A 23,790-nucleotide genomic window follows, 5' to 3' on the forward strand; every position below is an offset into this window, starting at 1 on the left:
GTGGTCTATAAGAAGAAAGCTTGTTTGGTGTGGGACCTGGCTTTAATAAGGAGGTGACTAGGGCCTGGCTTTATGTTGCAGGGTGCTCCTTACGTTCTAGGGCAGTTTTCATACATTTTCACCAGCTTTGGTGTAAGCCCCCCTGCGATTCTCGAGTAAAACTCAATGGGCAGCCCATCTATTCTTGGGGTCTTATTTCATGGCATTTCTTTTATGGCCAGCCGTACCTCCTCCTCTGCTATAGGTGCTGTCATTTGTGTGTGGCCCTCACCATTCATGTGAGGAAGGTGGAGGCCCCTGAGGAAATCTGTGCAGTGATCAGAGGGGGGAACGCCATTGGCCCTGTATAGGGACCTATTCTTGGAATGCCTGATTCACCTACAGTTGTGTGGAGCATTGTTGGCCAGTGTGCAATAGCACCTGGAGGATTGAGGTTGGGGATATATGAGGCTGTATCAAGTGCATCCCCATCAGCGTGTGTCCGATGCATGCATGTTTTTTAGTCAAAGACACGCAATCACTCTAGGAGTTCTGCATGTTGCACCTTGATTTCGTGTAAATAGGTAAGAGGTTGGGGTCATTGATCGTCACCCGCTCCAAGCTACCCATTTGATTCTCAACTCTGGTCAATTCCTGTAGGATCTGACATCTGGCTCCCATACAGGTTTTAATGGACACTCCTCTGACAACCACTTTAAATGCTCCCCATTCCACCAGCCTTGACGAGGCGGTACCCTCATTCATGGCAAGGTAATCTTCAATGGCTGTGCTCACAAAGCCCTGGAATAATGCATCCTCTAACAGAGCCGGCTGCATGCACCGTGTGGGAACTGGTACAGTGATGCGACCCCATTGGAGTGTCATGTTCAATGGGTTGTGATCTGAAAAAGTCTTTGCCAAATAAGTTGTATCAGTAAATTGCCCTGCCATATAGGATAGATAGAGGATGCAGTCCAACGGGGTATGTAACCATGCGGTGGGGAAAAGAAAGAATACTTGCGGATCCCCTCATGGTGAGTTCGACAAACATTCACTAGATCCCAGTGGGTAATCCAGGCTGTGAGGGCCTCCGCTCGCTTGACTGAGTTATTGTTGGATGGCAGAGGGTGTGAGCAGTCAAGTGTGATGTCTAACACCGAGTTAAAATCCCCTCCTATAAACCAGGGTGTATGTGCCCACTCTGCTAGGGTTCTTGACAGGCAATGCAAAAAAACATTTTGTTCAGTTGGGACAATAGGCACTCCCCAAAACTACTTGTACCCATTAGTACTCATAATCTGGAAGGGGACACATGCTCAGATCCAGATGGACGACCCCCAGGTAAAGCCAGAGTAGGAAGTGGCAATTACCTGACCCCTCAACTTTGTCCTAAGCCCGGCCACTTCAGGTGATGAGAAATGTGTTTCCTGTAGATAAACAATAGATGCCTTTAGGAGATGCAGCTGAGCCAGTACCCTATGATGCTTTTGAGGGGGAGCCATATTCTCTGACATTCCAGGCCAGTATCTTGTAATGGTACAGTGTTGCTGCCATTATTCTACACTTGGAAAATGTGGTCAGTTGTACCACCCCGCCCTCTCCCGCACCTAGAAGAGCATTGTGTGGCAGACAAAGCAACATTTTGTAAATCCCAAACGTAAGATCCAACATTAAACATCTGATCGACCAAACTGCAACTTTCAACTCAACTAACATTAGTATATGACCATAGGTGCATTTGCTCGTGGGGGGGTTCAAGCAGAACTCAAGACTAGCTGGTCTAGGCCAGCCCAGGGTGAGCTCAACGGTGATTTTGGCTCAGGGTTGTCCAGCCCAGTGTGGCTGTTATTATTGAGCAGTCAACATCTCTTCATTTACATTATGCAGGGGCGTGAGCAAGGGAAACGCTATGGCCCATCCCCAGCCCTGGAGGGACAACGAATATGATCCCCTGAATGTATTTCAAGAAAAAGAAAAGGGGGGGGGGGATGTCAGCTTAAAACATCTCATGCTGATTCCTGGGCTTTCATATGAGGGAGTGTCATTACAATCAGATAACAGAGTCAGCAGTTTGCGGAGTGATTGAAGGGAACAATTCCACACTGGAGTTCGATTCTGAATCCGAGTGAGATGTAGTTGAATGGCATGGGGGCGATCGTCCTGCTCAGGCCTGCATAGTCTTCACCGTCTGCAGAGCCGCTACTCTCCCCTTGTGGGGCTGCTGGGGTGAAGGCGCTGCAGACGGTACTCTTTTCTGTTGACGCCTGCTTTGTCTTGACTTTTTGCGGTTCGCTTTCTGGGCATCGTCTCCGATTACTCACGGGTGGGCAGTGGGGTATGTCTGCTCCAGCCAGTCCCAAGCGGCCTCCGGCGAATCAAAGAACAGGGAGCAGTCGCCATGTAGTACTTTCAAGCGTGCTGGGAAGGGAATAGTAGCACATCTGTTAGTCACTCCTCTCTGATCTGCTTTTTCACAGACTGGTAGGACGTGCAATGTCTTTGCACCTCCAGGGTATAGTTCGGGAATAATGCGACTGTTGCATTATTCACCTTAATGGGTGCCACTTTCAGCACCATTCGCCATAGGTGGACTCTGTCGCAAAACTTTAGTATCCGATCCACCATGGCACTCCCGATGGCAGGCAACATGGTGGTACCCTGTGAGCTCTTTCAACGACAAACACTGTTGATAGGTCTTGTGGTGCTACCGCCATCTGGAACCACTTCTTGATGAACTGGATGGGGTTGATTCCCTCCTCGCCTTCGGGCAGTCCCATTATCCTTATGTTATTTCGCCACGTCCGGCTCTCCACGTCCTCTGCGTGATTGTGTAGCTTCTGAATGTGCCACTGAAGATCCAGGATGGCTTTGGTGTTCCAAGTGTGCTGGGGGGCCACGTCGGCGAGTGTGCCCTCAGCAGCAAGCACCCTGTCAGCTAGTTTCCTGTAATCATCTCTTAAGATACTGAGGTCCGTGGCAATGGTGTCTATGCGGTGCTCGATTGCAGTATGCAAATCGTGTATTTCCCGTAAAATTAAATCCAGCTTATCCTCCGGGGGAGACGGATTGGTAGGGGGAATGCAGTCCACAGATGGCGAATTGTTGTGCCTCTTCGTAGTGTCCTGGCAAGTGCTGGAGTCCACAAGGTGGAACGTGGTGTGCGCCTTCTTGGTGCGCCACATTGTAACAGTGTTCAGGGCTTTTTTTCAGTTTCCAGGTAAGCGGTGCAAAGAGAAGGCCAGTGCATGTGCCCTCATGTGCATACGATCCCTTTAAGCTGGTACATATTGCAGCAGGATGATGAAATGCAGGGGGCCTGATAGGCCTTAGACGGAAAACGTGTTCCACAACAGTGCATGGGTGACCCCGACTGGCAGGAGCCCCCCCACAGCCACCTCAATCCAGGTGGTAGAGTAAATGGGGGGGAGCTGCCCCACCACATCACAAGCCTGTGTGTGTCCTTATCAGAGGCCCCCCAATGCAATTAATTTGTAAGGCAATAGCCCCGCGAGTGGGGGTTCTGCTTCTGTCCAGGTGCGCAGGGGCAGATTTGCACATTTTAAGTGCTACGATGTCCTCTCAGGCACCTCCCGCTGACCGCTATTATAGACTTTGATACCAAAGCGTGTCAGAATTTATTTTGAATGGGAGCCCTGTGGTCTGGGTGTGGTACTGCTGCAGGAAGGTCAAAATGAACAATGAAGCCATATTACTTTTGTGATTAGGGACTGACTGACACTGAGAAACAGTATTCACGGACAGGGAGAGAAGCAGGTGGCAGAAAGTGGAGATGTATTCATTTTCCTCTTTACCTATATGGCTGTTACTTCAGACTGGTAATGGGCCACAAACCTTTTATTCGACTCGTCATGGGAATGGCCTTATATCCTCTGCCCAGGATGAAAGATGAGCTCTCCAATCCAGAAGTACTACTGGCATCTTAAAGGTCAAGGACAGGCAGTGCATCAGACTACTTATTACAACATCAGGCAGTTCGCAATTACTGTTTCTGTACATTCAGCTAGTGCTTGTCTGAGAGTAATGATTGAAGATGAGATAGCACAAGCATAGGAGGAAGAAAACTGCATACCACTGGTCAACAGTAGCTTCAAGACAAACTCTTGGAAATCTTTTTTTTCTGGCATATTAGAAAGAATGTGACTGTAGAACAAGCTGTCATTGAACTGTGCAGAGCATGGAATGACCTTTGTCTGAAGACATCATAGTGCTAAAAGCAACACGATAGTGGTACCAATAAACCTTTGGTTCAAAGATATTCAACTGACACACCAAGGTCATTAACAGTAGAAGGCTCGAGGAAAAGTCGGGTGCCCTTGACTAGATACTCTGGTGGATGAAAGTGTGTGAAAATCTCAGCTTTGTCAAGGGAGTGATGCAGGAACCAGACCTGAGTGAGTGTGGATCTCTGCTTCCATCCTGAAGGCCAGCAGCCTCTAGTGTTCTTAGATGACCATTCAAAGTAACGAATTCTGAAAATGGTGTTGTAAACTGCTTTTCAGCACATAAGATCAAAGTTCAAAACAGTGCTATTGGGCTGCTTACAGGGCTAAAAACAGCCAGTGAGCCTCCTATCAGTGGTACTGAATTCCAAGAGTATCTAAAAGCACTATATATTTAGTATCACAGGACCACTACAAATTGGCCTCAAGTGAAAGAGGAAGCTCAGCAACTTGCACACAAACTACTCAAAAGTCTTTGTATTGGAGTGGAGCAGGGCAAAACATCGAATTGGTAATATGCAGCTTCTTACCCGGTTAAAATGATACACATCATTGCACCACCCAATGTATTCCAGCATCTATTCTGTTTAGCTGTGTCCTAGATGACAAATATTCCAACCCCGGGACTGGGTATCACAGGTGTTGTATCCACAATCCAGTCAATGCTGAAGGAGAAGAAGCATTGGGAAAGATTTACAAGGCCCTAGAGTCTCCTTGCACCACATTAGCATCATTTTGTTTATGCTAATATGGCTCAACGAGGCAAAAATTGCAGCGCCATATTTACAAAGTGGTGCAATGCATGCATTGTGCCACTTTGTGACCCCTTGCGCCCCATTATGCCTGCGAAAGGCATAATATATGCAAAGGGGCGTTCCAGCGTTAGGAGGCCCCTACAAATGGTGTAATGAAATCTGCAAGATTTAATTGCACCATTTTGGGCGTCATTTCTAATGCCTGCTCATAGCAGTTGTGAAAAGGACACACCCATTGAAATTAATGACCCCCCTTGCAATTTGCTCCACTAGCGTCACCATTTCTGACGCTAGTGGAACAAAGCGCCACAATAGCATAAAAAATGTTGACGCTATCGGCCTAACGTGCATCATCATGTGCCATATTATAAATATGGTGCTCCCATGGTGTCCTTAGGTGGCGGTGTTTGGCGCAAGAAATCTGGTGCAGTACTGATGTGCCAGATTCTTGTAAATCTCAGCCATTGAGCGCTAGATGAATGTACTACCTCAATTTACTTGAGATCTTTTCACTGCAATAAAACACATTTAAGCATTGTTGCGGTTCGCGAGAGAAATATCACAGCTATACATATATTCTTAACAGTGTGTTCAATATATCTATTAGATCAAAACAAACAGTATTCCTTATTTTATTTTGAAATAGCTTTGTGATAAAAAAAATTGCATTGCTCATATAATTAGATATCAAATATTCCAATACATTTCATAACCAACAATTCACCCCACACAAAAATATCATAATTATTCCAAAATACATCACAAAGACTCATTAAATTAGACCCTTTCATTCATAATTCTGTATTTTATTCAACAATTTATAGTAGAAATTATTGAGTTATATCATGTCTTATTGACAATATTCCTTGATTTAAACATTTCCAAATATGATAAATTTTCAATATATACACATTAATCTACCACCAAACGCTGTAATTAAGCCATATTGGGTTGTCATATATTTTACCTAGATTATTTGGAACATAAGAACATAGACCAGTCAGTGACTAGAGGTCAACATTTCTAGCTCTTTGATAGGTTAATCGCTCATGTCGAATCAGAACGAAATAATAATACAAAAATAATGGAACTCCACAACTCTGAAACTCTGAAATGGCCCACCCAATTTTAAATAGAGGAATGGGGAAAAAAAAGAAAGCAACTAAGTGACAGTATTACACCACTGTCAATCAATATCATAGCTCATGGTGGGGTGCTAAAACTCATTGTACTAGAGTATGTCAGCCTAGAACCAAATGCCCATACCAGGATCCATTTGGCAATATGCTCAATGATTTTTAGTGTCGTACTGCAGCACCTATCTGCTCACATATTCAGGTTTTGAGAGATTTCAGATCAGTGAAAAATCACTTTTCAGGGCATATTGCTCTGGAACGAATCCAATGTGGGACCAATATTGTCAGCAAAAGTTCTGGACATCGCTAGTCTCATACAGTCCCAATGAACAGAAGCGTCTAAAAGTGACAGAACACGTTACTTGCTAAGAGAGACTCAGCGGCCCTCTCAGAGACGGAACGACTTTGTTGTATGTCAGTTGATTAAATGCAAGCCTCCATAGACCCTCTTTGTCTTTGAAACATTTTGATTTAAGATCTATGTTGTAGAGGAAAGCAGTGTGCCAACCAACAACGTGTTCCTTGCATAGCATGCAAGATGACTACTACATATTGTCTTTGATTAAATAAGGAGCTTGAGTGCATGGGCCCATACAGTCTTTGCACCTGAACCCTGAGAGCACTGTGTTTCACTTTGCCATGCACCCGAAAGGCTACACACACTGTACCATTTGTGATCGTTTTTTTTTTTGTCTCCTGAGAATAGAGGGTACTATTAGCCAACTGCATAGGCAGGAGAGAGGAACAGTCGGCTAGGGGGATTTTTGGAGAGAAACTGTGCTTGTGTTACTTGTAAAGGTTTGTGAGGTTGTGCAATACTTCCCGCCATTAACCAAAGTTTACTGTTGCTAGCATCAGTTTTTCGTCTCCCTCCTTCATTTCCTTTCTCCTACCTGATCTCACAGATACAGCTTGTAGATTAGCTGAGCACACCCCTCCTCCTGGTGCACTCATTTGGCAGCTGCTGGGCAACCACTTGGCTATGCCTGCAGCTAAGCCTGAGAGGCTGAGAAATGGTCACATGACCTCAGCACCAGCCTTTACAAGCCCGTCGTCCAGGGCATCTTGGCCCATGCGTCAAGGCTTAAGGCTAAGATGACAAAGGCGATTGCCTGTCTGGGGGTGTATTACATGACTCCACCCCACCCCACTCCACTGGATGTGGATTTACCCTTTTGGGTTCAAGAACAACAACCTCAGTTTCAGCCTGTGACTTCTGGAGACAGGTAAGAAGAAAAACTTTACTCTTTTTAAGTCGAGCGTAAGTGTTCAACCTCGTGTATACTTTTAGTATATTTCTTATGGCTTGAAGAAATTTCATTTTTTGGTTGCAGTGTCCCTTAAAACTTCTTGCCCACTAGTGGTCAGTTCTGCCTTTTATTCCCTCCTTTTTCAGTTTCGGAGCAGTGAACAACTACTGTATTAATCTACTTTGGTTTCTTTATCTGTTGCTGTGGCACACTGCTTTGGCATTTCTTTGATGTTCACAGTGGGTGTTTTAGGCTGATAGATGCCTGCATTTTATTGCAGCATTCCGTTCCTCCCACCTCCTCCCTTGTCATTGACATTTGTTTTGGCTTTATTCCAGTGCTTTCCTTACCTCTGGTTGCTAAAATAAGCTTATTTTACAAAAGAAACACCCAGTCACTTAGCTGACGAAAGCCACAAAGCGCCCTTTCAGGTATAATGTAGCTAAACCTAGAAGCAATGATGTGAACCTTGCTTAGCCTCCCATCTGGAGTCCCTTCTTCAGGGCCCCTCCCTGCCAGCACTCAGGACATCGTACACAGGTCATTGCTTATCTCCTTTATTGGGGCCATAAATCTTCTCAGTCTGCTTTGATGTTGTTAACTCCATTAGAGCTTTGTTGAAATGCGAGGCAAGAACGCTTGCAAGACTTCATTCTGTTAAAAAAAAAAAAACGTTCCCAACCTTATTTCCATTGTCTCTCCTCAAGGGTTTGGGATTTCAGATGTCAGTAGTGCCAGTGACCACCAAAAAATGGCAGGGAAAGACAAAATTATGAGACAGGGTTGGCCAATTTATGTGGCAAGAAAAGTCCAGTTATGAAGTTACAATGCCAATAGTGAGAAAATGCAAGACTTATTGCATTGCAAATGCATGTTCCTTATCTTACCTTCCTCGCTGAAAAACTAGTGAACACCCGCCTGTCTCACTTCCTAGAGGAAAACAACGCACTCGACGCCTCCCAGTCTGGATTCCGCAAGAACCACAGCACTGAGACAGCCCTCTTCGCTTGTACTGACGACATCAGAACCAGAGTCAACAAGGGCGAAACCGTCGCACTCATCCTCCTGGACCTCTCCGCTGCCTTCGATACTGTCTGCCACCAAATATCCACACACACCTCCACAATGCAGGTATTCGACACAAGTCCCTAGACTGGCTTGCCTCCTTCCACACCAAAAGAACCCAGAAAGTCTGCCTCCCTCCCTTCCACTCCACAGCCACCAAGATCATCTGTTGAGTCTCCCTGGGGTCCTCCCTCAGCCCCACCCTTTTCAACATTTACATGGCCCCCTCGCCAACATCCTCCGACCACACGGAATTACCATCATATCCTACGCAGACGACACCCAGCTGGTAATCTCCCTCACCGGAAACCCTACCACCGCCAAAACCAACCTCCACGCTGGACTCCTTGACACCGCTAAATGGATGACAGCAAACCACCTCAAGCTAAACTCCAACCAAACCAAAATCATCATCTTCGGCCCCAACAAAACCATATGGGACAACTCTTGGTGGCCCACCACCCTAGGATCTCCACCAAAGCCCGCAAACCACGCACGCAACCTCAGCATAATCCTAGACCCTTCCCTCTCCATGACCTATCAAATCAACGCCATCAACGCCTCTAGTTTCAACACCCTGCGCATGCTACAAAAAACCTTCAAATGGATTCCCATAGAGACCAGAAAGACTGTCACCCATGCACTCATTAGCAGCAGGCTAGACTACGGAAACGCCCTCTACGCCGGCACCACAGTCAAGCTCAAGCGAAAACTCCAGAGGACCCAGAACGCAGCTACTCGCCTCATCCTGGACCTCCCACGCCATAAACACATCTCCTCACAACTCAGAGCCCTTCACTGGCTTCCAATCAACAAGAAGATCACCTTAAAAATCCTCATCCACGCACACAAATCCCTCCATAACACTGGACCAACCTACCTCAACGAAAGAGTGAACTTCCACACCCCTACTCGCCACCTCCGCTCTGCCGACCTCGCACTCGCCACAGTCCCCCACATCCAAAGCGCCACCACAGGAGGCAGATCCTTCTCCTACCTCGCCCCCAAAACCTGGAACTCCCTCCCCACCATCTCCGCAAGACTCAGAACCTTCTGCTCTTCAGGAAACACCTCAAGACATGGCTTTTCGAACAGTAATCGGCCTCCCCCCTCCTTACCCCCTCCCAGCGCCTTGAGACCCTTACGGGTGAGTAGCGCGCTCTATACATTTTTTGATTGATTGATTGATTGATTGTTACATTGGGATTTCTGGTAAGTACTCTTGGACCAGTGGGACTTTTGTCCTGTTAGCTCTACGATCTCTTATTGCACAAAGGAAAAGAGCATTTGTACTTGCTAAAGTCTGTAAAAAAAAACCATTCCTTTGCATCTCTACAGCCTCTGTTTACCTCTCTTTACCCTCCGCTCTGCACCCCATTTTTTCTCGAATTTTCTCTCTTCCTCTTGACTCTTGCCCTTTGTGATCTCAAACTACCCTTCCATACTCCCATTATATGCTCCATTTACTAGCTCTGTGCCCCTTTGCTATGCTTTCCTTCTTTACAGCATCTGTTTCCCCGCTTTAACGTATGCTCTGCCCCCTTTTTACTCTCCCTTTCTCTCTTCCTCTGCACACTCCCCTTTTGTGATCTCAAAACTGCGCCACCTTACCCACACAATATGTACTCCATTTACTGGCTCGGGTCCCCTTTTTGCTGTGCTTTCCACGTTTTATCAGCTTTAATTCCCTATGTTTGCTCCTTCTTGCTGTCTCAGATCCTTGCTTTTTCCACTCATGGACACCAGCTGACTAAATGAGTTATGCTTATCAGCCAAGTAGCTGTGTACTCTTTAGACTATATTTGATGAGTCTTTTTAGAGCCGTACAGCAACATCTATGATGATGAACAGTGCTAGTGTTAATTATAAGTTTGTGCATTTGGGCAATTCTGCCCAGCATTAACCAAAGTGTACTGCTCCTAGACCCGGTTATTCTCCTCTATTCTCTTCGCCCTCTGTCTACCTGCTCTCCCAGACACAACATATGGATTAGAAAACTCAACTCACCCCTCCTCCAGGTACACTCATTTGGTGTTTGTTATGCAACTACTTGGCTGGGCCTGCAGCTGAGCCTCAGAGGCTGAGAAAGAGTGACAAGGCCTCACCACCAGCCTACACAAGCCCTCACCCAGGGCCTTTCAGACAGGGCATCGAGGCTAAGGGAAGGGAGGACAAGAGTGAGTGCTTGTTGGGGCCTGTACCACATGACCCCACTGCCCTCCACTGCATTTACCATTTAGAGTTTAACACCACCACTCTCAGTTCCTGCCTGCGACCTCTTGAGACACACCTACTACTAAGAGGAGCACCTTTACTCTTTCTCTTAATTTGGACTTAACATAAGTCTAATTGTTTCCAAAACACAATATATGGTAATACTTGTTACTTTGTGATTTTTGGAAAATACTCTGTGGTCCACTGGGACTCTGATCCTGTTAGCCCTATGATCTCTTGTTGCAGAAAGAAAAACAATTTTTGTACTTGCTACAGTCTGTAAAAGTCCCTTCCTTTTCCCCTTTACAGTCTCTTTTTCTCTCTCCTTATCCTCTACTCTGCATCTGGTTTTCTCTCATTTACTCTCTCTCCCTGCACCCTAACCCTGTGTGATGTTGCACTGTTGTACTCTTTGCCATTTACTGGATTTGCTCCACTTCTTTGCTGTGCTAGACCTAGTTTTTCCCATTAGTGGAACATCTTTCACTGTTCAAGCAGCCAAGTTATTCCTTGCCCACAAACATTAGACCCACAGATAACCATCTCAGACTCAGAAAATTAGTCAAGAGCTGGCTCTTTCCCACATGTCCACTATACCCACAACACAAAAGTGTACAGCAGCTGTATGTACAAGACATTGAAAGCTCTGCTACATGTATTGTGTTATAAATCTATGAAAAAAAACAAAAGTTAAAGTAATGTTATAGGTAAAATGTTCAGTAACAACATAACATTTTAAATTCTAAAAAACACTGAAATTCACCAGTTATAGTTATGTCGCGTAACTATAACTCATGCCCTTTAACTCGCACCCCTGCCATGAAGAGTTTTCTCCTCAATAATTTCCCTGCAAATGTTGCAGTGATATTATCAATGTCAAAATCATGCGTGTTGCACTATTTGGGGTGATTAGCTGTGCACGGCCATAGCACAAATTAGTTTCCTTAGTACACAAGCTATAGTTACTTGGGAAAGCTATAATGATAACTGGATAATATTGTTACTGAACATTTACCTAACTATAATGTTAATTTAACCTTTATTTTTGCAGTTAATTTCTAGGTTTTTTTAAATGTAAAGTAATATTTAATTACCCTCCATAAATCCATTCCCCTGCCACAAATGGCCATTATCCGTGCATGGCAGGGGGTTGGCTGCAGAGCCTGGCCGCGCACAGTGAGAAGTTAGCCGCAAGGCCTGGCCTGAGACAAGGTACTGTGGACAGCCAACCCTAAACTGCACTGGGCCTTTGGTTATGGATGGTGGAGGGTTCGCCAGAGAGGCTTGCACATGGCCAGGCCAAGCAGACAACCCTCCAAAGGCAGCCAACCACATGTGGCACACAGTCTTCAGCTGTGCACTGTGGGGGTTGTCCATATGGCCTGTCCCCCATCTCCCAGGGCCTTTGTTTTTCAAAGGGGAGTGGAACCCAAGTCTAGTACGGCCAATAAAGGGAAGGGAGGCTGCACAGCCCCACTCTCTGAGTCTTTATCGGCCCCACGGATCCCATCTCCAAGGAGACCCACATTATTTAAAGATGGGTGCCCTGGTGCCCACCGGTGGCTCCCACCAAATACTAATACGGGTCTACGGGGTGGCTTCAAGGCACCTGCAGCTCCAGCTGGCTCCCTGCATGCAGCGGGAGCCGGAGTTGCTTCTTCTCACAGGAAGCAGCTACTCATGATGCTCCCTCGGGGCAAGAACAATATTTGATTCTGTTTCTCTGCCCGCATTACTTCATGCAGTGAAACAGATTAAAAGTCTGCTCCCAGCCGGCAGGAACATTTTCAAATCTCCTGCTGGCTGGGAGCAGACTTTGTGTTTGCTCCTGCATGGCATGAGTTTTGAAAATGCTCCTGCCAGGTGGGAGCAAACACAGGTTTCCGTTCCCTTGTTGGGGCAATCAGGGAATCTGATGTGCCCTGGGGTGGGGTCCCTTGGACAAAGCATGTGAGCTGGCTGTGGGGAATGGGGTCCCCAGGGCCACAGAATGTTTCCCTTATTTTCACTTAGTTTAGCAGCCCTGGACGATGGGGCCCCCAGGGCTGAAAGTGACCCACGGATGGGGGCTGCGTGCTCCAGTCCCCCTTAAAAATACAATGGGCCCTGATATATGGGGTCCCTGGGGCCAAAAGATTTTATTACATACATAAAGACAACCCCCTGCCACTCAAGGCCTTAGACCATGCATGGTGGGGGGTTGGCTGCAGGGTCTGGCTTGACGCCAGGCCCTGCATCAACTACCCACAGGCAATGACCTGAAAAGAGCCAACTCCTAGCATTTGGTTATGTGTGGCATGGGATTGGCTGTAGGTCCTGTCTTGCAGCCTTATGTCCAACTCCCCAAAGATAGCCAACATCACACTGCACAGGGACTTTGGTCATGCATCGCCTGGGGTTGGACTGGTGGCCAGGCTTGCAGCCAGGTTCTTTGTCCACCTCCCCGTGGGCAGCCAACCCCATGCAGCACACAACCTTTGGCCATGTGTTGAGGTGTTGGCCACAGGGCCTGGCCTGCCACTAGGCCCAGTGCCCAAAACCCCAGCAGGCTGCCAACCCCATGTTGAGCACAGCCTTTGGTGTGCATGGCTTAATGCTGACTTTCAGGACCTGGGGACTCTATCTGGGGCCACAACATATATATTAAGAAGAGGGGTGGCGTGCAGTTGGCCCCCAAGAGTTATTAGGCTCTAGGGACCTCATCCCCCTGGGCCACATGTTGACATAACAAAAAAGGGAATGGGGCCCATGCAGACTCCTCTCCCTGAGCCTATTTTGGCCCCAGAGATCCCATCCCCCAGGCCTTCATTAATTATAGGTGGGTGTACCAGGGCAGATTGAGCTCCAGGGCCCCAGCTGGTTCCCCACATATTGCAGGAGCCAGTATTGCTTCTGCCCAGGGGGAGCACCCCACCCGATTGGAGCAATATGAGTTCTGTTTCATTGCCTGCAGGAGTGCAGGCAGAGAAACAGAATATAAGTTTGCTCTCAGCCAGTGGGAGCATGTTTAAATCTCTCATGTGCAGGGACCAGACATTCATGGTTGCTTCTGTCTGGCAAGAGATTTGAAAATGCTCCCGCCAGACAGGAACAAACACATTTCCCTGCCCACATTAGGGTGGACAGGAAAATGACTGTATCCCGAGGGTGGGTTTCCTGGGACACAGTAAGTGAGCTGGACTCTGGCGGTGGGGTTCCTGGGCCTGTAGAGACTCAGGGAGAGGGGCTGCGCAGTCCATCTCCCTTTAAGCTTTATTTCAGCCCTAGGGGATGGGGTCCCTGGGGCCTACAATGGCTTATGGAGTGGGGCTGTGTGGCGTGCCTCTTTTTGTTAAGTAATCAGCCCCACGGGATGGGGTACTGTGGCCTTCCCAGGCTCAGGAGAGGGCTCCTCTCCCTTTTTATTTTACAACTTCGGACCCAAGTGATGGGGTCCCTGGGGTCTAAGAAGGCTCAGGGAGGGGAGTTGCATGGCCCTCCCCTTAAATAATGAATCTGGCCCCCAGGGCTGCCATTTACTTTGTATTGTTTTTGTTTTGCCACATTCCTGTGGGAGTCCTGTGGGATCATGGGCTAAAATATTTATATATATATATATATATTTTAACCCAGATGGGGTCCCTTTGGCTCTCCCCCACAGGGCCAAGGAGGGCATCCCTACCCAGTTCCCTTATATTATTTGTAAACTTCAAGACAGGAGACTATGGGCCTCATTATGATTTTGGTGGACGGTAAAGCCTGTCCACCGAAATTCAGACAGGGAGGTTGCCGCCATAGTGGCTGCCTTCCTGGTGGGCCCATTACGAGTTTCCCACTGGGTCAATGGGCAGAAACCTCAGTTTCCACCAGCTGGCCTAGCGGAAAATGGCCCACAGCATTGTCTCTGGTTCATAGATACATAGAGCCGACAGCACTGCTGTAGTGCGCAGGGTCATGAGACCACCAGGTTCGTAATAAGGGCCAATGTCCCCAAATCATGTAATGGCTGTCAGAAACATTTTTCTCATGTTGCTGGCAGCCAGTCAGAGCACTGCTCCCACAGGAGTCTGAATTCCACAGGGCAAGAATTGGCCAAGGGGAAAAAAGCTTCCTGAGGCAATTAGCCAATCAGAAGGTTCTATTTCTTTATAATTGGGTTTCGTGGAGAGTCCCTTTAACCCAATGGTCCAGCCATACAAATATTTTTGAACGTTACTTTCTCAGTACGGAATGGGTTTACAGCAAATCACCAAAAGCACACTCTGCATACCAAGATGTAACTTCCTGCTAAATTTGGTGTAATTTTATTCAGCAGTTTTAGTGATAGACCGATTTAATGAAGTCTATAGTAAGTGCATGTGAAAATGTTTTTGACATCTCCCTTTTTTCTCCAACCCCACTTGACAGATCACCTTGAGAGATCCAGGAAGAAGCTAGAGTGAATTTGCGTTTTCATTTGAAAAGTTTTGTGGAGATTCATCAAATGGCACCAAAGTTATTAGCAAACCAATTATATGCTTTGTCTATGGAAAAGCAATCTTAGCTATAACTAACTAGGGTGGTGGTAGTTTTAGTTAGGATCCCTAGGTGTAGGAATTCATCTGCATTTTGGTCGGCAATAACTTTGCAACCGTCCCCATGATACTCTGCAGACCACCCGGGGGGAGCACAAGGTTTTTACATGCTTCCTCCAGATGGAAGCAATATGTGTTCTGGTAAATATTTAGTATTAGTATTATTTAAGTATTATTTAGTATTAGTATTATTTAAGGAATTTAAACAATTATAACTATAAAGTTACTAGATTTTACTGCCACATTACATATACATATGCTGACACATTACTGTATGCCACTACACTCTGTGTCACTCCATTGTACGTCATGCCACTCAATGGCAATCAACTGTAGGCTATTACACTGTACATAACTCTATTGCACTCCACTCTACACTACTCTACTCTACACCAGTTTTCTCTACTGTACTACACTCTACTCCATTACACTGTATGACACTGCATTCTCTGCCACTTTACTGTATATTCCACCATATGTCACTCCACTCAACACTACCGCACTCTACGCTATTACTCTCTATGCCCTTCCACCCTTCACCACTCCACTATACACCACTCCACTCTATGCTCATCAACTGTAGGCCACTCTACTTTAATCCACTTCACTCTATGGCACTCAAATCTACACCACAACACTGTTGCTATTACACTCTACTCCACTCCATTTTATGGCACTCCAGTGTATGCCAATAGACTATGCTATTACACTGTACATCACTCCATTCTATTGCATTACACTAAACACCACTCTATGCCAATTCTGTCTACTGTACTACACTCTACCCTATTCCACAGTAGGACACTTCATTCAACACCAATCTCCTGTAAGCTAGTCCATCATATGCCACTTACCGTCATTGTTATTCCACTCTACACCACTTCACTGTATGCTTTTCCACTGTATGCCACTAAAGTCTACCCCACTACACTGTACACTGCTTCACTCTACACCACTCCACTCTATGGTATCCCACTAAACAACAATCCCCTCTATGCCACTCCACTCTTCAATATTACACTCTACACTACTCCACCATTCATGATTCCACTATACGCTAATCCACTCTACCCTAATCCACTGTATGCCACTCCACTCTACCCCACTCCACTCTACTGTACACCACTGCATTGTACGCTATTACACTCTACGCCATTCCATTTTATGGCACTCCATTGTATGCTAATACACTCTATACACATCCACTCTATGTTACAACACTGTACTCTATTTCACTGTATGCATCTCTATTGAATGACACTAAACTCTTTGCTATTCTACACTATGCCCTCCACTTTATTCCACTTCAGTGCATACCACTGCACTGTACACGATTCCTCTGTAGGCCACTGCACTTTATGCCACTTCATTGTGTGCCACTCCACTATAAATCACTCCACTCTACGACAATCCAATGTATGCTTTTACACTGTACATCACTTTATTCTATTGCACTGCACTCTATTCCACTCTACTCCATGCCAATTCTCTCTCCCGTTCTACACTCCATCCTATTACATTGTCGACACTTCATTCTATGCCACTCTACTGTATGCTATTCCACTAAATGCCACTCAACTATGTCCCTATACTGTATGACAGTAACAGTCCATTTTATTCCACTCTACACCACTCCACTATGCACTACGCCATTCTATGCCACTATAGTCTACCCCACTACACTGCACACCACTCTACTCTACAACACTCCTCTTTATAGTATTCCACTGTACAGCACTCCACTCCAGCTATCCCAATGTATGCCACTATACTGTGTCGCACTCTGCTCTACGCCACTATACTCTGCCCTATTCCTCTGTACGTCACTCCACTCTATGCTATTCCACTCTATGCCACTCCGCTCAACTCCACTCCAGTGTTCACTATTGCACTGTATGACGTTATTCCACTATACACAACTATACTGTACATCACTCCATTCTACACCAGCCAACTCCAGAACTCTCCACTGTACACCATTCCGCTCTATGCCTAGCCACAATGCATCACTCCATTCTATGCTACTCCACTGTTCACAACTCTAATCTAACACACTCCAATGTACACTAATGCACTGTGCACCACAACAGAGTATGTGAACCCACTCAACACTATTCCACTGTAAGTAACTCCACTGAATGGCACACCACTCTATGCTGCTCCACTGTATGCCACTCTACTGTACGCCACTGCACTCTATGCCACTCTACTCTGTCCCACTCCACTGTACACCACTCCACTCGATGCCACTCCAATCCACCCCACTCCATTCTATGCTGGAGGGGGCTCCCTGGAAGATGCTGGAGGAGAGTCCGTGCTTCGTGGCTGCCAGAGCCCTGAGGTGAGTGGGAGCGGGCAGGCGGGAATACCATGAGAGCCCCAGAGGCCACTCCTCACCTCTGTAGGGTGTGGGGCAGTCCCCATAGAAAAAGAGACACAGTTGGTCACCCCCCGACCTGGTTGTGCCAGCTCCCATTGCTAGGCTCTGACTGAGGTACGGGCACAGACTGTGTGCCGTGAGTGCCGGGAGGCTGTGAGGTCCGGCGACCATATTAACTGTGATGGGTGGCATCTTCTGTGCAATGCGAAGGGCCTGGACTCTCCCATCGGGGGACTGAAGGAGCACCCCTCTCTTTCTCTGTGGGCACCGAACTAGCTGACGGGAGCAAACAACTGAAGCCGCCCATGGCGGACCAGGGAAAGTTGTCTGCAGCAGTGGACGGGCCTGACGGAACAGCGTGGATCCATCGGCCTACACCTGGACAACAAACTACCGGGCGAGACCTGCTGAGCTGTGCGTGAGGTTACTCTGGGAGTGGGAAGAGAATGGAGGAGCCCATAATGAACCACTGAGGCTGGGCAAACTCTAGTGGGAGGTCTATGCTCCATGTTGCATGTTACACCGGATAGTTATTCAGCAAGAGACCTGGTGTGACCGCGTGAGGGTTCCCGGATCGGGTACCTACCTGGCTCCAGTAAACAAGGCATAGCCCACAGGACAATGCTTCGAAGCTGCACCCCCCCTGAAGTTGTGTGACTGGCTGCCCTGTGTGGAGAAGAACAACGTGGCAGTTATAGAACCCAGGGTTCGAAGATAGAAGCCACAAACTGAAATGTGAGGTTCGGAGGGGGAAGCGGTGTCCCTCTCCTACTGATACATTTGTTATTGAACACTTGACAGGCATGCCCATAAATAGCCAAGGGGAGAACAAAAACAAAGTTTGAAGCCTGACATTCCCTGGTGCCCTCCAGCTCCCGCCTTTAATGGGCTCCTCGTCTTGAGTCTCGATGTCCTGTGTGCCTCCCACTGATCATGCACCACCCCAGGAAAAGTTAGATCTCATCCTGCAAGAAATCCGTGAGTCCTGAATCGCCATTGAGCACCGGATGTGAGCAATCACCACCGATGTATATCATTCCTCAAGGATGAACATTGTAAACTAGCAGACAGGGTCAAGACTAGTGAAACCATGCTCTCTGTTTTAGAATCCACTAACAAAGTTCAAGCCACAAGAATTAATAATCTAACTTGGCAAGCGGTGCTGCTCCAGGCATGAGCAGAAGCTGCTGATGGACCTGCACGAGGAAACAATATCTGCATCTTGGGTATGCCGGAGGGGACAGAGGGCCAATTGCTGACGCAATATATAGAAAACTGGCTCCGAACAGTGGTAGCACCGGAGGGCCTATTGGATATATTTGTGGTTGAAGGAGCACATCAGGTACCAACCAGAAAGCTAAACCCTTGAGCACAACCCAGACTCATAGTGGCAAAAATCTTGAATTATGGAGACCGCGATGCGCTGCTCAGGGCTGCCAAGGAGAGGTCCCAAATTCTAGTGAACAATGTAAAGGTTTCACTGTTCCCGGACTACACACTGTTGGTTCTAAGGAAGTGTGCTTCCTTCCAAGCTGTTAAGCAGGACCTGAGAAAGGTTGGGCTCACTTATGCGCTGATGTTCCCGGCAAGACTCCGAATTCAACATGACAAGAGGGTGACATTTTTGATTCTTCAGAAGCAGCCACAAATGGCTGTACCAGAACTTCCAAAATCTTAAAAAGGGGGGAGACGGGAGCTGGAATCCCCCACAGCCCCAGAAGAGACGCCGTCGCCATTGTCCTCGCCCAGCTGCCAATCCGGGGGTGAGCCTGTGGCTTGGCACCCAATTCACAGCAAGACCTGATGGGCTATGTGGTGGCGCTTAGAACAGCCTCACAGCTTCGTACCAGTGCTGATCGAGAGGGCTCCAGCACGTCACAGGATAGGGGTACTGACTTTGATTCCTTGGGTAGCCTGGCCCTCTTCTCCTCTATCACTCGTCACGTGGCTCAAGATCTTTAACTCCGGGATGGACCCGGGCTAAGTACTGGTTCTACAGACATTCCCCGTTAATGGGGCATGGGGGGTGTTGGTGGACCTGTAATCTGTAGTAATACACCGCCATCCTTAAGGTTGAAAAGTTCACGTGATATTTGGCAGCATGGGTGGGTGCTTACTGTGTTGTCTGGTTCGGGGCCTGGGCTGGGCGGCTTCCAGCAGAATAACGCTTGCAAACATAAATGTTGGCTTACGACCCCCGAATGTGCGTAGGCACTAGCTGTTTGTTGTACAAGATGTTGTTGTTGCATATTAAGTTTGGTGAAACGGCCGCACGGCGCTGGACCAAAAACTGGGTTGGTAAATGTTTAAGGCAAGAGGCAGATGCTACTGATAAAGTGTATGGACACAGGGCCGCACAAGGGTTTTCTTCTATTAATGGGCCTCATTATGAGTCTGGCGGTCTTCAGACTATCAGACTCATGGTAGCGGTCGGACCGCTACTGTCGTGGCAGTCAGACTGCCACATTATGACCACGGTCCCACTGGTGACACCGCCAGGCTGCCGCCAGCCTGCAGCCTGGCGCTCCCAGCGGTTGTAATCCACCAGGGGGCGCTACAAGCAGCGCTGCCCTGGGTATTACAAGTCCCCATCCGCCAGCCTTTCCATGGTGGTTTACACCGCCACGGAAAGGTTGGCAGAATGCGGGTGTCGGAGGACCCATGGGGGCCCCTGCACTGCCCATGCACTTGGCATGGGCAGTGCAAGGGCCCCTATGCACAGCCCCGTCATGCATTCCACTGCCCGAATTATGGGCAGTTGAATGGGCAATGGGTGCTGCTGCATCTGCTGCACCGCCACATTGGCGCCGGCTCTATTAGGAGCCGGCGTCAATGTTAAGGCCCTGTCCACCGCAGGGCCAGCAGGCGGAAACTCTGTTTCCGCCCACCTGCCCTGCAGTGAACTCCTAATAGGGCCGGCAGGCTGAAGGCTGAAACTCATAATGAGGACCTATATGTCATATTATGCCGTCTAATGTGACCTCCTACAACATACTGACCTGGAATGTAAGGGGACTGGGCACATTGCATAACAGGCATAGAATACTAGCGAAATTGCACAGGAGACAGGCACAGATAGCCTTTTTGTAGGAGACACATCTACTGACACCTGAAGCTCAAATGTTACAAAGGAGGTGGAGAGGTCAACTCTGTTACACGTCTTACTCGGGCTATGCGTTGGGAGCTGCAGTATGACTTAGGATTGGAGTTCCATTTATGGCACTAGAGGAACGCATAGATACAGAGGGCAGATATGTTCTTGTGAGGGGCACACTGGATGGGGAACCTTTAGTATTGGCCTATTTAAACACACCTAATACGGATCAGGAGGCCTACTAGACATACCTAACGATGATCCTTACTGACTGGCAGCAGTGCCCATGGGTGTTGAGGGAAGATTTCAATGCGATACTAGATATAATACTTAATCGCTCTCATCCTCCTTTACCGGGCCCGGCAGCAATACGTCCAGCGGCGTCCTTACAGCAGTGGGTGTCAGGTTGGTCACTAGTGGATGCTTGCCATGCCTGAAATGTGGGACTCCGGGAATATTCCTTTTACTCATACCCCCACAGACTACATACATGCATTGATAGATTCTTGTGTTCCCCGCAGCTTCTGTCTGAAGTGGTGCATACAACCTACCTCATGAAGGCACTGTCTGATCAAAATGCCCTAGAGTTGACATTGCAGTGGGGTAAAATATCGACACCCATACCCAAATGGGGGCTGCAGCCCACCTACTTAGAGGATACCCCCTTTAGAGACTTGTTGGTACAAACTATAAATAATTACTTTGCGGAAAACATGGGAACAGCTACATCGCTACTACATAAGTGGGAGGCTTTCAAAGTAGTAATCTGTGGTGCCTCTATCAGAACACTGGTGGGTGCTCAGAGTGAAGCTTTTGTGCCTCTTAAGAAATCTGAAAATAAAATGTCCCAAATGGAACAGATGGTGGCCGGGGGGGGTAGATCCAATGGCACTGCAGCAGGTGAGAGTAGAGCACGCAGAAGGACTGGAACATCTGAGATTAATAGACTATAACCCACATGTCCAACGGACGCACACTAACGCTGACAGATCAGGTGCTTTATTAGCTTGCCTGATACGCCCCCCATTCCCCGACCCCAGTAAAGGGTATACACTCTCAAATGCAGGACTTTGTCTCTACACAGATAGACATTAACAATGCTTTTCGGGCTCTTTATGCTGCTCTTTACACAGCCCCTGTGGCCCCACCTGCGTCAAATATGATTGAGTACCCGGATAGGACAAACTTGCCTAAATTACCATCAGCAGATCGGGGTGCACTGAGTGCTCAACTCACCATAGGTGAGATTAAGGGAGCCATTAGAGATGTGGCCCGCAATAAAACTCTGGGATCAGATGGACTCCCCAATGAGTTCTACAAAACTTATATGCACAAGTTAGCCCCCCAGTTAGAAAAATTATATGCAGAGTCCCTACGAGTGGGATACTTCCCCCCTACAACATGACAAGCCATTGTTACATTATTGTTGAAACTTGACAAGACCCCCCCTTGAATTAACCTTTTACAGACCACTGTCCCTCTTGAACACAGAGTATAAAATTCAGAGTTAAATTCTGGCACAATGCCTGCTCCCTAACCTGCCACATATATTGCATTCAGATCAGAATGGCTTTGTGCTGCGGCGCAACACATCTTTGAATATTTTTGGTCAGCATCCACATGCTGGCTGCTTATCTTTAAATATGTGTCATGTATTTGACACATTGATATGGGAATTTATGCTTGCCACACTTGCCTATTATGGGATACCAGACTCCTACATTAAATGTATACGGTTACTATATTATCTACCTACGGCGAGGGCAAAAACAGGGGTGTGCATTTCAACACCATACAACATTTCTAGAGGGACATGCCAGGTCTGCCCATTATCGCCGCTGTTATTTGTCTTAACAATTGGACCCCTGGCGCAGATACTGAGGCGAGATGGGCCGGAATGGGGTATTCCAATTAAAGGGATGGCCCAAGCTATTTCATTATAGGCAGATGAAATGATTTTGTACTTTAGGGATTTGGGTCAGGATCTGACCATCGTAGCTGATAGACTGACCGAGGTTGAGCGGCTGTCTGGCCTGCAGGTCAACGCTACCAAATCCTGCGCCTTTGCGTTTTTGACTGAAATGAGGCGGGAGCAGGTGGCGTTTGGAAGTGCTCAGATCCCATTGGGAACGCAAACCTCCGTTGCTTAGGCATCTGCGTATACCAGGACTCCCAAGTTATATTAGAGGGTAATCTCTTATGAGCAATTAATTAGTAAAAAAAATGGAATCGCGACCATGGCGGAAACCGCCAACATAGACAGCCACTTTAACACTCCGACCGCCACGGCGGTACAAACAAACAGCATGGCGGTCACCGCCAACAGACAGGCGGAAGACAATGTACCGCCCACACCATTATGAGAGGCCAATCCGCCACCTTTTCCGGGGCGGATTCAACACGAACAAAAACACGGCGGAAACTGGACTTGGAAGGGAAAACTCTTACCTCTACACACCCCACGAGGAGCCAGGACGCCATGGAGCCAGAACTCCAAATTCTACCTGCCAGTGTCTTCCTGCTCCTCTACCAGGAGCACAACCGACGGCGGCGACGACCACGGTGAGTACTGCGCCTACGACACAGGGGGGGGGAGGGAAAAGAGAGTGACACACACACGCAACACGCAACACCCCCACCCCCACCCTCACCCACTACAACACACACACCAGTATATGCTGAAACATTACATTTACACACCCCAACCCCGCCTGGAAGAACGCAATGACAAAAGGAAATGATTTGAACGATTGTAATCTGGAAAAATCCATTACTCAAAAATATACATACACTATTAACAAATATGTGAACCAAGAATTCAAATCCATGTACTGCACCTACATAGTCCGTGGACCACTGGGCCCAAAATGCATGGGCAAGGCCTACACTCAATACCCGATCCAAACGAAGAGAACACTGCAGGGGCATCAGATCGAAATAAAACAGGCACCTCAGGGGGAAGGGAAGGGGGGGCACCTCAGCTGGATGAGTGCACAACGCCAGCTCCACGAGGGGGCTCCATGCCCTTTGATGTATCCTGGGGAGTGCAAAGCCACAGTCTCTCAAGTCTCTCCAGTGGGTGGTTTGCCCACTGCTTTATCCTGGGGAGTGCAAAGCCACAGT

The sequence above is a fragment of the Pleurodeles waltl genome, chromosome 10, assembly GCF_031143425.1.
Source record: "Pleurodeles waltl isolate 20211129_DDA chromosome 10, aPleWal1.hap1.20221129, whole genome shotgun sequence".
Taxonomy (NCBI): Eukaryota; Metazoa; Chordata; class Amphibia; order Caudata; family Salamandridae; genus Pleurodeles; species Pleurodeles waltl.